This window comes from Camelus dromedarius, chromosome 3, assembly GCF_036321535.1.
Source record: "Camelus dromedarius isolate mCamDro1 chromosome 3, mCamDro1.pat, whole genome shotgun sequence".
Classification (NCBI taxonomy): Eukaryota; Metazoa; Chordata; class Mammalia; order Artiodactyla; family Camelidae; genus Camelus; species Camelus dromedarius.
The window spans coordinates 66,869,977-66,885,204 of record NC_087438.1 but is presented as its reverse complement, the minus strand read 5'-3'; the positions used below and the strand labels follow the sequence as shown (position 1 = coordinate 66,885,204).

Sequence of the window (15,228 nt, the reverse complement as noted above, 5' to 3'; positions counted from 1 at the left end):
ACTGCACAATGTGCATTTGCAAAGGTTTTGTTTTTGTAGCTGTTAATTAAATTTGAAGTGCAAATGAAGTTTCCAACATCTTTTGTTTGTTTTTTACAATTTTAAGATGCAATTATTATTAACATTTTACTATAAGGCCATAGAACTGATCACTATGTTTAGGTCTTTGGCTGAAAAAAGATACCTCAAGAAATTTGCTTCTTTAAACTTTTTCCTTACACGACTCTTATGATTTTATTCTCTCTCCTAAATATCTCCTCTGAAATTTGCAATGGATCTTTCCTTTATTATTATATATCCATGTTTTCATTCTTGATGATTTCTAATGGCTTGTATCTTAGGCCTCTGCTATTTCTCTTAGCATACAAACCATTAATTTGTATTATCTCAACTACCACACCATAAGAACAGACCACAAATATTTATTCTAGTCTTACAAAACTCAGTCTCGTATTTGCAGATAGTTACTATGCTGTTCAACTCGTGTAGCACAAAGCATGTCAAAGTCAAACTCATGACCTTTATCCCAAATGCACCTCAGCTTTGATCCCTATGGCAAGACTACAGATGGTATTCTGCATTTTAATTGGGAGGCATATAATATTTGGTTGGCTCAATAAAACATGCCATATCTTTGTTTCTACATCTTTACAGTGGTTAGAGTTGATGTAATTTTTTTAGTGGACAGAGCTAATACATTTTATATATATCATCTATAGAGATATGCACATATGTATTATGTAAGTATCTAAAGATAAAATATCTCATGAATTCATACCAACACTTATAAAATTTTATAATACACATTTCTTTAAACTTAATTTGTTTTAAATTTTATCTGTATTACATTTCACATTGAGAATCCTACTTTTCAAGGAAACAGGGATCACAGAATTAGAATATGCCATATTTTTAATGAAATTTGTATATTTTTGTCATTTTATTATTTATGTATTTATGCAATATTATGTTTCAGATGTACAATTTAGTGGTTCACAATTTTTAAAGGTTACATATATTTATGGTTATTATAAAACACAGGGTATATTCTCTGTGCTGTATAATATATCTTGTTTTATACATAGTAGCTTGTACCTCTTAATCTTCTACACTTTTCTTGCCTCCCTCCCCCCCCTTCTTTCCTTTCTCCACTGGTAACCACTAGTTTATTCTCTATGCCTGTAAGTCTGTTTTGTCTTTGTTGTAATTACAAGTTTATTTGTAGATTCCACATGTAAGTGATACCATACAGTATTTGTCTTTCCCTGACTGAAGTATTTCACTAAGTATAATACCCTCCAAGTCTATCCATGTTGCAACTGGCAAAATTTCATTCTTTTTTTTGGCAGAGTATTATTCCACTATATATATATACAGATACACACACACACACACACACACCCCACTTCTTTATCCATTCACTTGTTAATGGATTCATGGTTTGCTTCCATATCTTGGCAATTGTAAATAATGCAGCTATGAACATTGTGTTGCATGTATCTTTTCGATTTAGTGTGTTTTTTTCGTCAGATATATACTCAGGAATGGAATTGCTGGATCTTATGGTAGATCAATTTTTAGTTTTTTGAGGAACCTCTGTACTATTTTCCATAGTGGCTGCTGTTTGGAACTCTGTGCTTCTTGGACTTGAATGTCTGTTTCCTTTCCATTATATCTTCAAAAATGTTCTCAGCCCTTTTCTCTTTTCTCCTTCTGGAACCTCTCTAATGCAAATATTAGTGAACTTGATGTTGATCCAGAGGTCTCTTAAACTGTCCTTATTTCATCCTTTTCCTTTTTTCTGTTCTGTGTCAATGAAATAGTGTCTTCCAGCTCACCGATCCATTCCTCTATATCATTTAGTCTACTTTTGATTCCTTCTAATGTATTTTCATTTCAGTTAACTATATTCTCTATCTCTGTTTGGTTGTTCTTTCTCTATTTTTTATATTTACATATATTTTCTATTTATATATAATAAAATATAAATATATATTAGAATATATATAATAGAATATATAATATAAATATTATATATATGTATATTGTTTCTAACTCTTGGTTAAAAACTTCCAGCTTCTCATTCTTTGCATCCATTCTCCTCTTGAGTTCCCTGATCATCTTTGCAATCATTACCTGAACTCTTTCTCGGGTAGACTGCCTATCTTCATTTCACCTAGTTCTTCTGGGGTTTTATCTTCCTTCCTTTGGAATATGTTCCTCATTTTGCCTAACTTGCTGGTTTTTTCCCCAATTAAACATAGGTTAATTATCTTTCCCATCCTTGGAGAAGTGGCCTTTTGTAGGAGATGTCCTGTGCATCCCAGCAGCATTCTCCCCTCACATCACCAGAGTGATATGCTCTAGGGGTGTCCCTCACGTGGGCTGCATGCATCCTTCTGTTGTGGTGGGCTGAATACTGTGGGTGGTCTAGCAGGCTTGGTTGGCCCCTGGTCCACTTGGTTGGTGGGCCCTGCTTTGTGCAGTGGCTGCTGGCTTTTGGTTGGTTGGGACAGGTCACAAGGGAGCTGGGTACAGAACCCCAGGGGCTCCTGGGACTCATGCTGTCTCACTTGTTTGCAGAGTCTAGAAGACCCCAGAGCTAGTGATGCCTACTGCGGTTGAAGCCAGGTCTTGGGACTAGTGCCAGTCCACTGGCAGGCAGAGCTGGGTTCTGGGCCCTGGCTGCAAGACCCAGAACTGGTCTGGGATCTCTGGTGGGTGGGGCTGGTGCCTGACACAGCTGGCTGTAGGGTGCAGGGTATCCCAAGGCTTGCATTGGCCTGCAGTGGGCAGGGTCAGGACCCAACCAGTCCCAAGGCTGGTGCTAGCCTGCTGGTGGGTGAGGCTGGTCCTGAAACAAGCTCAGGCTTGCTGGTGAGTAGGGCTGGGGTCCAGCCAGTCTCATGGCAGGCACTGGTCTGCTAGTGGGTGGGCTGAATACACAGGCTGTGAATATCCCATGATTTTTAATTTCCTTTATTCTATTTCACATGTATAACTGTCTCAGGATAACAATGCAAATGCTATCACCACCAATATTATTTATAAAAGTAATTATGATTTCTTCATTTGTTCTCTTCATTTTCCTTGTCCTTTTGAAAAATAATTGTCCCGTATCTACATTGTCAGAGCATACAGTAATCTCTCATTTTTAACCTTCATTTAGTATTAGTTCTACCAGTAATTATGTATTTAAACTTCACCACCAGTCCTAGGTGGAAAGTACGTGTATTTTTTAAGGTTTCAGCTGTATAATGTTCCTCCTCTAGTGGTCAGTGTGAGCATGCAACAATGAAAGAAGGGTGCCAGCTTCATTAGTCAGATACGCTTATTCCCCTAGGGTAACTGCTCGTGACAGATTGCCTGCACCAAATGGGACAGGTGCAAGAAAATCTTTTTTTTAATTTCTATAAATATGTCTCATTCCTTGGAGAAAAATATTAAGTCATATACTGATCATAAAAATATCTGCTCATCTAGAGAATTAATCCTTAATCTATTTATTACTTAATTATTTCTATTTTACCTTTATGAAGCACTCAAGCTAATGAAGCATTGGTGAACAATAGGGAAAAGTGCACTATACACTGTCTGAGAAGCCACTGCAGTAAGTTGTTCTGAATTCTTGTAAATTTGATTTTAAAAGATTGTCATGTATAAAAGTAAATAGATGAAAGTGAAAATCATCATAACTAAAAATTTAGGATATGAACTTTGCTATCAAAGAGATTTGAGTTCAAATAATGTGAAAAGCAGAAGTTTCATAATACTTATTGAATGAATGAATGAATCAGACATTCAGTCATTTAATAAATTCTAGTTCTATTCCATATAGAGTATGCATTGGGCACGTTATTTGGAAAAATGAAACGGAGAAAGGTTTTGTATAAGACAGAGACTAGCTCACAGAACTGGAGTGAAGACAACTGGCATATTGTATGCAAACATCTAAAAAAGTATCTTGAATATAATAATTGGTCAATAAATTTTTCTTTGTCTTTTAGCTTTCTTTAAGACATCTGGGCTGCTTTTAGCAAGATGCTGTCAAGAATGCTGTCAAGCAATATTCAATTTTAAATAAGGGTATTTATTTATGCATCACCATAGAACTGGGCTTCCAACCAGACAAAAACATTCACTCTATCCAACATTTAATCTGGAAAATATCTTGAAGTTTATCAGACCAGAAAGTTGCTTGGAGAATCTGAGGACTCTAAGTGGATATCTAGGAAGACATTTCTTGAACATCTTAAATGAAACATAACTTGGCTCTTTTCAAGGGGACTGTTACCAGAAAATTCACAGGAATAAAGAAAATTCATTTTCATTAGATACATTTTCTCATTTGAAATGAACATATTGTTAAGCCAATTTAATTAATCTGTTTTTCTGGGTCTTAGCATTTTTTTTAGTATTGAATGAAACCAGATCAGTGCAGGAGATTAGTAATGGCAGGTGAACTTTTTTTTTAAAAATTATTTTATTTTGGTGGAGGTGGGGGAGGTAATTAAGTTTATTTATTTTTAGAGGGGGTACTGGGGATTGAACCCAGGACCTCGTGCATGCTAAGCATGCACTCTACCACTTGAGCTACACCCTCCCCCTTGGCAGTTGATTTTGAATAGAAAGAGAAGAACGTGTTCTATTGTTGCTTTTTATTTTCTTTCTCAGCATATTGACTTCCCATCTTTATTTCTCTGCTTTCAACAATGATCACTTATGGCCAAACATCTCCCCTAGTGCACAGTAACATTACAAAATATTGTTTTTATGCCAAATCCTGTGTCTTTTTCCTGTTCTTTAAACTTGTTTTCTGCAGATATTGCATCTGTTGTGTTTCTCTTCCTTTTTGAATCTTGGCTTCTAGAGTGCACCTATATCTCAGTGTTTCTCTTAACCTCCAGAAACAATTGCTGTCTTGCACCCCTCACTATCCAGTTCCTTTAATGTAGACTTTCCTACAAAATTTTGTTCCTACCCATCCTGGCAGATGTGTGATGTGACACCAAGAACACCCTTCTGGTAAGAAGTAATCATGACCACTGCTGCTGGGTGTACTGTCGGAAGATAGACCACAACTATCGGCACCTCTAAGGAATTTCTGTAGAAGAAAGACACCTAGCCGAAGACCATGCTTCCTTCTGAGGGCAGCTACTTCCAGTGGCTGATTGGCACAGAGGTATAAAGCCCAGTCTCTGCTTCAATTTGGGGCAGCTTTAAAAGGTCATTCCATCTTCAGAACACCCTGGAGGGTTACCTGAAGCTGCCACTGAGACTGCATCCCCACTTGACCTCTCTCTTTTCCCAGTCTGTTGATCCCAAGCACACTCTCTAAAAAACATCATGCTCACTAATCTCCATCTGAGAGCCTGGTTTCTTGGGAACCCAACCTGTGACAGTCATCTTTTTATTTTTTATTTTTTTATGTTGTATTTTTTTTTCTGCAAGATTTCTGTACCTAACCTAACATCAGATGCTTCCTAACTCTTTCTCTTGCTCTGAGTTCCTTTGTAACCTCCAGATACTGATTTTACACTTAATATGGTACATCTTCATAAAGGTATCAGCTCAAACTCAATACACTGTAAAATTCTGTCAACATCTCACAGCCTTTCACCATTCCCCATAACCATCTTCTTATCTTAGTTCCACATCTCAGGTAATGGCAATATGAAGCTACCCACTTAGTTTATCCTGAAACTTGAAGTCATCACTTTTTCCTATCACTCCACCTCTTGTATTAAATACTTCCCAAATCACACAAGTTTTATTTGAGTAATGACTCTTAAATTTATCTCCACTGTCACTCACTTGGTTATATTCATTTTTTTCTTTCATTCACAGATATTTATTGAAGTTTACTATGTCTCAGACCTAGTATGAGGTGTCCATTGTTTATAACCAGGAAAATTGTGCTAACATTGTAGTTGGTCCTGCTTTTCTTCTCTTCCCACTCCCACTTCATCCTACCCAAAAATCAGCCATGATTATGAAATAATTATGTTTAAGAAACTTATGTGGTTTCTCCCTTTTTATAGAGCATAACCCATATTCTTTAGCTTATCATTCAAGCTATTTTAAATCTTTCCCTAAAACCATTTCTAAAACACTTCTCCTACCTCTCCCTATACTGTTCTCTTCAATTGTGATGGACAGCATGTGGTTTCCCAGTTCCCAGTCATGCCACACACATTTTCAGATCTCCATGTCATGTATATCTTGCATGCTCTTCCTAGGATACTGTTTAACTTTTTTTTTTAATGCATGGAATTCTGAACTCCTCTCTCAAATCTCAGCCAAAATTTTGAAAACCCTCCCTGAATATCCAGTCAAAATTTATTCATCCTTCCATATTCTGTTACTTGTTTTTTTCATTCAATTCTGAGCCCATCCACGTCAGGAGCCACTTCATCTTCATGATACTATGTTAATATCTAACATTCTAAAAGCTACAGTTTATGCAAGAAAATGAGGTTTCTGCTTATATCAAAAAGTTACCAACCAAAACACCATTTTATTTCAGCCGTCGATTTGAATGAGTGTACCTTACAATTTAGCATAGTGTTATGGTTCCAAAAAAGTTGAATTAAATTTCAAATTTAAAAAAATATGAGGAACTGCCCATTCTCTACCTCCAGTTTACCCAATAAAATATGGTTGCATAGTCTAGGTATTGAGTAAATTTCTGTGAACACACACACACAGGGCACAATTGTGAGTATGTATGTATGATATATATATATATAGCAATTAAAGACTAGAGACTTTAAGTTTCTTGAGGACAGAAACATGTTTGTGCATTACATTAAGTACAATGTTTGCAGTGTAATAGAAAATGAGTATTTGTTGGTGAAAAAATAATTTAAATCTCATTCTTAGAACTAAATTCTTTCTTTTTTCAATATAGCTCAGAGCAACCAATATTTTATCCTAAATCTTTAATTGATGTTCTTTTTGGTTATAGTGAGATAAATACTTGACTACTTGTTCTTTTTGGAGCATAGTCACAATTAAGGCACATGAGGTTAATCTCATTTGTGTGTATCCTTGCAACCCAAGGGTGTCTTAAGGCTGAAGCAATTCATAAGTATCTGGTACTTCTAGCACTGGTTGTCTCTTTGGAACTGCTCTAATGCAACAGGTTTCAAGTCATCTGGACTCACCTGTGTCCTCAAATGCCCCAATTATATTCTGTTGTTCTCTAAAGAAATACTGCCTTTAAACTATGAGAGTATTTTAAGGGTACTTTTATAACTCTATTACAGAAAAAAGTTTCTCTTCCACTTCTAAATATTGCACAAAGGTAGAAAAATATTTTGATGTCTAAGTAAACTTTAGTTTTTAAATAGAGCTTTGTGAAAATAAAATTAAGTTCTTCTGGTTCCTACATATTACATTACCCTATTCTATTGATAGACATTTTCAAAACTCACTCCTCTCAGTTTTTAATTCATTGCACTATATATTTAGATTCTCATGTAATGGACTTTAAGGGGGCTTCTTAACTGAGGCCTTAATAAAAATTAACTGTTTTCTTAATTTTCTTCTACTTTTCTCATGCCCAGTTTATGCCTTCACCAAACCTGTGTGTGTGTGTGTGTTTGTGTGATTATCTGTAAAAAATTTACTTGTAACTTACCCATTACCTTATTTTAAGGAACAGTTAGTTGTATTTTGATTAGATTGTATTTGGGGTATATACATATATGTGTAGAAATGTATCCATTTCATATCCATGTCACATTTATTTCAATGCTTGCCATTGGTTAGATATCCTAAACTGAGAGAAAAATATAAACCCAGAGCCTCAATCCCCAAAGACTTTGGTTATAATTTTACTTGCAGAGATTAGTTCAATATCAAATATGAAATCAAATCCTTATAACCAGGAGAAACAGAATTCTTGACTAGCTAAATATTTACCAACTCTAATAATAGATTTTTGAAGAAAATGTGTCAAATCATTTAGTAATTAATTAATGAGCACTGATTGGTTGGTTAAAGCCTGGCTATTATTCAACATTTCGCCTGGAATCAAATGCAAATATATTCTTAGAGTGTTCTATAATTTCCCTATTACGGAACTTATTACATACACCACATTAGTGTGTTAATGCCTATTAATTTCTAGTTCTCCTCACCTTGACAGTGAACTCTGAGTCAGGAGCAATGCTTCAATTCTTACTGCAGCCTCAGAGCTATCCAAGGGCCTGGCACATACAGTAGATGCCCCAAATTGTTGGTGAATAGAACAATCATGAGAAGATTGTGTTAGAGGTATTTTCCAAGGTCATTACACCAAGAATGTACTTCAAAACTTACTTAACATTCTCTTAAGTAAAAGATAGACGTATCTACAGCACGTAGCATTTCCAGAACTGGAATTTCTCCTGGCTATAGTCATTTTTTTAAAACCAGGATTTGAAAGAAGGCCTTGAGCAAGTCACTAACTGCTTTCCCTACCATGTATGGTGCTAAGAACAGCAACTGGGCAAATTAGTTTTTTTTCTGTTTGGTATCTTGAAGTGTCAATGGAGGATTGTGATGGAGCAACTTGTGAGTGTGGTCTTAGTGACCACCTTTTATCAATCAAGTAGGTTATGTATATCCAAAAAAGCCATCGCTTGAGTAAAATGTTCTATTTAATACTTTGAACTACTTATGATGTTATCTACATATTTTGGTTGACATTTATTTGCAATGGAATAAAGGACAGAAAACATAGAAAAACATTGTATGTGAACAAACAGGTGACCTGGCAAAGGAAACTTTTCCAAATCTTCAGAACGGAATATTTATTTAACAACAATAATAACAGGAGTTCTTATTTACTAAAAGCTCACTATGTGGCAGCTCTTTCATTTGGTTTATGTTACTTAATCCTCAGAAAAGCACAATGAATTTAGCAGTATTAATATCATCACTTTTAAAGATGATAAAACTAGAGCTGAGAGAGGTTCAATAACGCTCTCAAGGTGACACAATTTATGAGTCACGAGCGAGATTTAAACTCAAATTTGATGATCAAAGTTGTGTTTTTAATCAGCCTATTATCATGCACTTAATTCTAGATGACTAAATAGCAACTTTTAAAAAGATGCTGAAATGGGATATAACAAAGTGCCAATTTTTATACAATAAAACCAAGGGTTAACTAACTAATAAAATTACTTATGTGCTATGGTATCCTGGAAAATTCCATTACACGAGATAAATAGATGATAAACACAGTCATCTTTAACACCAGTCATACAGTTTCTTGTGGAAAATTAATTGCACACCTTTTTCCTTCCCTACAGCATTTAACCTTTTTTTTTTTTTTTTTTTTTAAATCCATTTGCCAAGCTCTGGTTTGGAGCCTGGAATATTAAACTGTCATCTCACAACCAAAAAAGGACAAGAGTAAAATGAAAATGGATCTCATCCCAAATAACTAAAAGTTTTCTTGGCATTGTTTAATATTTGGAGGGAAATAAGCGAGCTGTAATATAACAGAACAGAAAGCTCCTGCTGTCATAGTTTAACTACTGCTTTTAATCTCAGAATTAAACAGAACAGAACAAAACACATTTCCTACAGCCCACAATGAAGTAATATTCAGTCTCACAGTACCATTTTTGGAATCAAGCACACTATCTTCAAATCTACTCATTTTCTTTTCCAAGCCACTAAGCAGGAGATCTCATACACAGTTTCTTCACAGAGCAGTTGTTCCATTTTTTAAAGAATGTTTCCTTTGCATTGGCGGGCTCTAGGTGCCTGTTCTGTTGAAATTATTATAGAGTGAAGACGTTTATATGGTCTGTCTTACTTTGGAGAGCAATGTTTTAAAAGACAGAATTTGGAGTAAGCAATGTTTTAAAAGATGAAATTCAGAGAATTTTAGACGAATACCATCTGCATAAACAGGATTTGCAACTTGCTTTAAAGAGATTGAGATTTTTTTTCCCCCATCCCTTTTATAGGAGGGACAGGAGGTTTTTTTGTTTTTTTTTTAATTTAAAGAAATTGCTGCTGAACAGGAAACTCTCCTGCCTTTCATGCTGTGGTTTCTTACTTTTTTTTTTTTTCTCCTCAGGTTGCATTTCAAGAGACATTTGCATGAAAACAGCCCTGTTTAATTGAAGTGTTACCTGCTCCTACTTCTGATGGATTGACCTCCATTCATAATTGGTGATGGAAGAGCTTTCAAAGGCTGTAATCCCCCATCCTTTATCTCTGGTTCCTTTTCCTTTTTTCATAAATCTCCTTCCCCCAGTCTCAGTGGCAGTCGTTCCTTTCACTGACCCTAGGAAAGCTTCAGCTCCCTTTCCCCTTCCTTTGACCTTTGGTCAATAAACTCAAAATTCCACTGCAACTGTGAGCTTTTCATTTGCAAAGCGTTAGGGAGTCATCACTCTGCCTGATGTCCCCAGTTGTTAGTGCCTGAAAATGTGCCTTACTGTAAAAACACCATGTGTCGGCAGCGCCAGGTTTTCTCTGCACAATGGCACCTACTAACTCCTAATTATCCTTGAAGAATCAAATTATCTTTCTTTGGAAAGCTTTCTTGACTCTCCGGATCTGGGCAGGAATCCTTGCCTTGTGCTGCTATATTGTCCTATGCTTCCACTGTCATAATACTTAACGGATTGTTTACTGCTTATGTAATTATCTATATACTCCATCCAAGTGAGGACTATATTAATTTTGTCTATATTCTCTACCTTCTAACATAGTTTCATATTTAGCAGGTACTCGGGAAACATTTACAAATGAATGCTGCTCCGCTACTCTGTGTGCAACACTGTTAGGCTTTGTTGGGGGAATCGACTAAAGGCAGAGATGGGGGTGCAATCTTTGAAAGTAGTTATTTACATATTTGCAGTGCACTGGCCTACGATTCCCATTTGCTCTACAATCAGTGGAGGAGGTGTACAGGTGGAGACGTGGGGGTAGGTATCTCTGAAGAATAAACATCACAAACAAAGGCACAGATGAAGGAAAATGAGAAAGAAAATATGAGAGGGTCTGAGGTGGTTTCCAAGCCAAATCAGCCCTAGACCATTTCCATCTTCCCTACCAGTCCCAGGCCCAGGGGAGCTTCCAAGTTTTATCTGAAATGACATTTTATAATGTTTTTCATATTCCCTAGAAAGCTATATTCTTTAAGTCCCTTTAGAATTTTGTACATTTTTTTAAATGGAACTGACCAATTTTCAATTGTAGTCATTTGTGTGCATGTCATCCTATCTCACCTGCTCAGCTACATACTCTGAGGGGAACCATATTCACCCCTGAATCTTCTGCCCAACATGGAATTTGTGCACATAGTAGGTACACATTATTATCATGATCATTATTTTACTTTGACTTCAGGGTGAATACCTTTATCAGTGATGCACCGCATACAGTACATGAAGGCGGCTCCATGTCTGAGGTTTGTCGACCCAACATCCTGTTCCTGAGTTATTTGGTTCTATGGACTCACACATCTAGCCACTGGTAACTTCTCTCTGGGGCTTGAAGGATTATGTATGAAGTTGGATGTGGCAAGAAGCAAAGTGATATTTTCCATTACTTTTAAATCCACAACAAAATAGTTTGATTTTAACTTTTAAGGTAGAGGGGGAAACTATCATTTGAATTAGAAATTTAAAACTTTAACCACAGACATAAATTTGTCTTCCTTCTTGTTTTGCTATTTCTGTCAATTGGAGAAGCTGAGGTAGTCATGAAGTAGACCTGAAACATCTAAAAGCACCAGCTCCCACTGGAATAGTGTATCTAGACTGTGCCTTTGTCTCTATGCTGGGCAGTGTCTCACACTGCATATGAAATAGTCAAGAAGCCAGGAGATTTCTGTTTCTCATAAGCTTAGCTGTGTGACCTTGGATAAGTCAGTTTTTTAAGCAGATCTTACTTCCATAATTTTTTAAACAATACAGTTCAATTAGATGATTTTTAAGCTCCCTTCTGGTGTTACATTTCTAGGATTTTCTGACATTTTAGGAAAAGCACGGAGAGAAATGATTGATATACAACTTTTCTTTCAATTGCAGCAGGTCTTACTGCAGAGGGACCTATTATTGCTGAGCTTTCTGTAATATAAAAAGCAAGAAAATTCATGGGCATTATTTGCTTTTAAGCTTCTGCTCTATTCCACTGGGTAAGATCTTGCCAAGTTCTGTAGGTTGCATATATTGCTCAGAAATGGTACATATGCTAATAGAAGTGAGAGTCAAGAGGCCCAGGTAAGCTCTTCCATCTTTCGAAAAGTCAATAGATTCAACTGCAATTTTCAGCATATTTTAAAACAAGTCAAAGTTAATTCCTTAAGTTATTTACCTAATAGTTAAATCCTTTTTAGTAGGAGGAGAATCTAAAGGATTTATAATTTATTTGGATTTATAACACTACCATTTATCTCTTTATTTCTAAAAGTACTTAATGATATTAATTAATTTTGGGGAGTGGAGTAGCAATATAAAATGATTTTGCTCTGAAACTTATAAGACATCTCTTCAGATAACTGAAGATACCAAAGAAGGCTATAAAAATAGAAAAGACAATCCACTATGAATCTTCTACTTAGAGAAAAACATTTGAGCACTGAAAGGGAGTGAGCGAGCAGAGGTGCACATAAAGAAAGAGAGATGGTAGGAGGGCCAAGTTAGTGGTTAGCTTTTCTGCCCCCAAATCTTGCAAATCTATAGATTGAACTTTTATTTTGCAAAGGACATGATCTTACTGAGTTTTTCAAGTATAGTATCACATTTTAAATAATTTTAAACTTTAGAAATCTTGGAAAATTTCACATTTGAATTATGTTAAATGGAATTGAATTTAAAATATATATTTAACTCTATCTGTAATTAGTAAAACAAAAACACTTAACACTTTTATAATACCAGAGATTAATTAATTCACACTTACTAATTTAAATTCATATTTACATCAATTTTTAAAGAACTCTTATCTCAACCCATTCACTACTCCATTTCCATGTTTTTTAAAAAATTCCATCCAGTAACTTATCTATTGTTAATTTTCTCTAAATGAGGTTGCGTTTATGATATGAATGTAAAACTATTCAGTTAATCACCAATACAATTCTAGTACATAACTTTCCAAAGTTTAGCTTCATTTTTTACATAACATTTGCTCTGTAAATAATGTAAAATTAGTCAAAGTTTTATAAAATTTGTTTAAAAATATTACTTAAATCCAAGAATTGCTTTTTTCTTATATTGTCCTCTATTTTGTGTCAATAAAATAAAATACATAAAATAAGCAAAAGAACAATTTTGGTATCAAATAGAGTTCTTGATTTTGAGCTTTGATTTAAAGATCTGATTAATCTTAACTCTTACCTCTGCATCCTGAAATGCCCGGAAGTCACATCCTCAGATAGTACATTTCCTCTTGGGAAACCCTGGGATAAAAGAGAATTTAAGATAGTCTAGCAGGAAGTTACATATGCATGAAAGCAAGGTAAGATCAAGTGGAAAAATGTAGGCCAAAAGTTGAGATGCACTAAAATTTCCAGAGTATGTCGTTTTAAGCAGAAATTTGTTTTGGGGCAGAAGATTTCAAGGTCTGAAACACAGAGGGTTCGTTTCTGCCAGGTCAAAGGAGCTGATTACAATTGGGGAAAAGACATTTTCATTTTCAACCACAAAATTGCTCTTCAGTCCTACAAAACAACAAGGAAAGTGAAACTGGAAGCAAGCCAGGCACTTTGCTGGTTTTTCTTTGGGTGTGAATTTGTTCACATAGTTCTAAGTTCAGAACATAATGTTATGTTCTGGAAACTCCATGGTGTATTGTTAGAGGACGTAATGTCACACCGAGGAATGTTCATTTCACAAAAGGAATGTTAGCTGCTAAAATGCAAAAAATACCATGTGTGTGTACAATTAACACATGTGAACACACACACACACACGCATACACTATTTATGTAAAGGCCTTGAATCTTGGATCTATTTAAAGAGCTGAAGAGAAAAAAATATCATTTTCAAAAACTATCAAAGCTAGAATGCTAAATACCTTCATTTTTTATTTAGAGGCAGAATTTCTCTAATACCTAATTTACCTCTAGAGTAGGAGAGAAGAGTATGGATTATCCCCCGTGAATTTTTCTTCCTACTATGACTATTCAGCTTACTCACTGGAAGGAATGTCTCTATGTCTGCAACAAGGCATGCATTTCTGAGCTCAGAGTATGACATAGACTATCTTGTCAAAAGTAATTGAAACATAGGCAGTCCCTACTTTGTTTAATGCTTATTGCATTTGTTCATGTTTTATTAATGTCTTCCAACCTCCAGATAACAAGAGTCTCAGCAGACACTTAACATAGTTGCCTGTAGGGTAATCTGTTCTTTTTGTGCTTTCAGAGAGTTGAGGGGTAGAGAAAGTAGAGCTGAGGGCAAAGCAGTGGAGCTTAACACTCTCGCTTGAAGTGACTGGACTCCTTTGTGGCATCCTGATGCCATTTCATGCCTATTGGTTTGTTCTTTCCAGCTGATTTGCAAGTTATTCCTCTGATTGACATTTTTATGTCTTTCATACTTTTTCTTAGTACTCAGGACATCTCTGCACATTGCAGGCACTCAAGTATATGCTTAATAATTAAGGGTATCATTTCAGTTGAAATAGCGTATGTAATATTTCAATCACTATGGAAGGCTGGAAATTCTTTTGGCTGCTTGGCTGACTCCTGCTAAAAATGGTTCTCAGATTCGTGGGCCTGCTATGTGGTCCTGGAGGAAACAGCTTGAGTCTATGGTTCTAAGTCATGAGATGGTCAGAACTTACTTCTGAATCGTCAATTCCAGAACTCAGCTAGCATCCCACACAGTGCCAAGTAGCAATTTGGTCTTCTCAACCCTTAAAAAATAAGAAATATAAGAAAGAAATGGCATTTCAATTTTGAGACATATTTCCAACAGTAGTTCATGGTGAAGAGTCTTAAAGAAGGAATAAATCTTGTTCTCATTTTAAAAGCAAAGAAACTGCTGGTTGACTTTGACAATTGGGCAGGTCTTTAGCTCTAGGCATTTCCTCAAGCCATCTTCACTCTAGTCTTTCCCCTTTCTCTGACCTGAGTTAATAGAGATTACAGATGTAGAGTAGGGAGGGCACTTACTTGGGCAATAGGCTGAATGGAGGAGAAAAGAAAAAAAATGTAATTTCTACATGGGAATGTGGTGAGGGGCTTGTGAAGATCATGCACAAGTG

At 35.7% G+C, this 15,228-nt stretch overlaps 1 protein-coding gene across 6 annotated transcripts in view; it reads right to left on the bottom strand.

The window, feature by feature from the left end:
- The window catches only part of RGMB (repulsive guidance molecule BMP co-receptor b), a 242,867-nt gene extending 228,043 nt beyond the window's left edge, over window positions 1-14,824 (bottom strand). For 5 of the 6 annotated variants that reach the window (XM_064482705.1, XM_031448695.2, XM_064482712.1 and 2 more), the window contains exon 1: window positions 13,356-13,688. The gene's annotated coding sequence lies outside the window, so the exon portion shown is untranslated. Of the gene's footprint in view, window positions 1-13,355; window positions 13,689-14,805 lie in introns of those variants that run through there. The other variant, XM_064482699.1, reaches the window with a different exon arrangement.
- Between the last annotated feature and the right edge of the window lie 404 nt (window positions 14,825-15,228).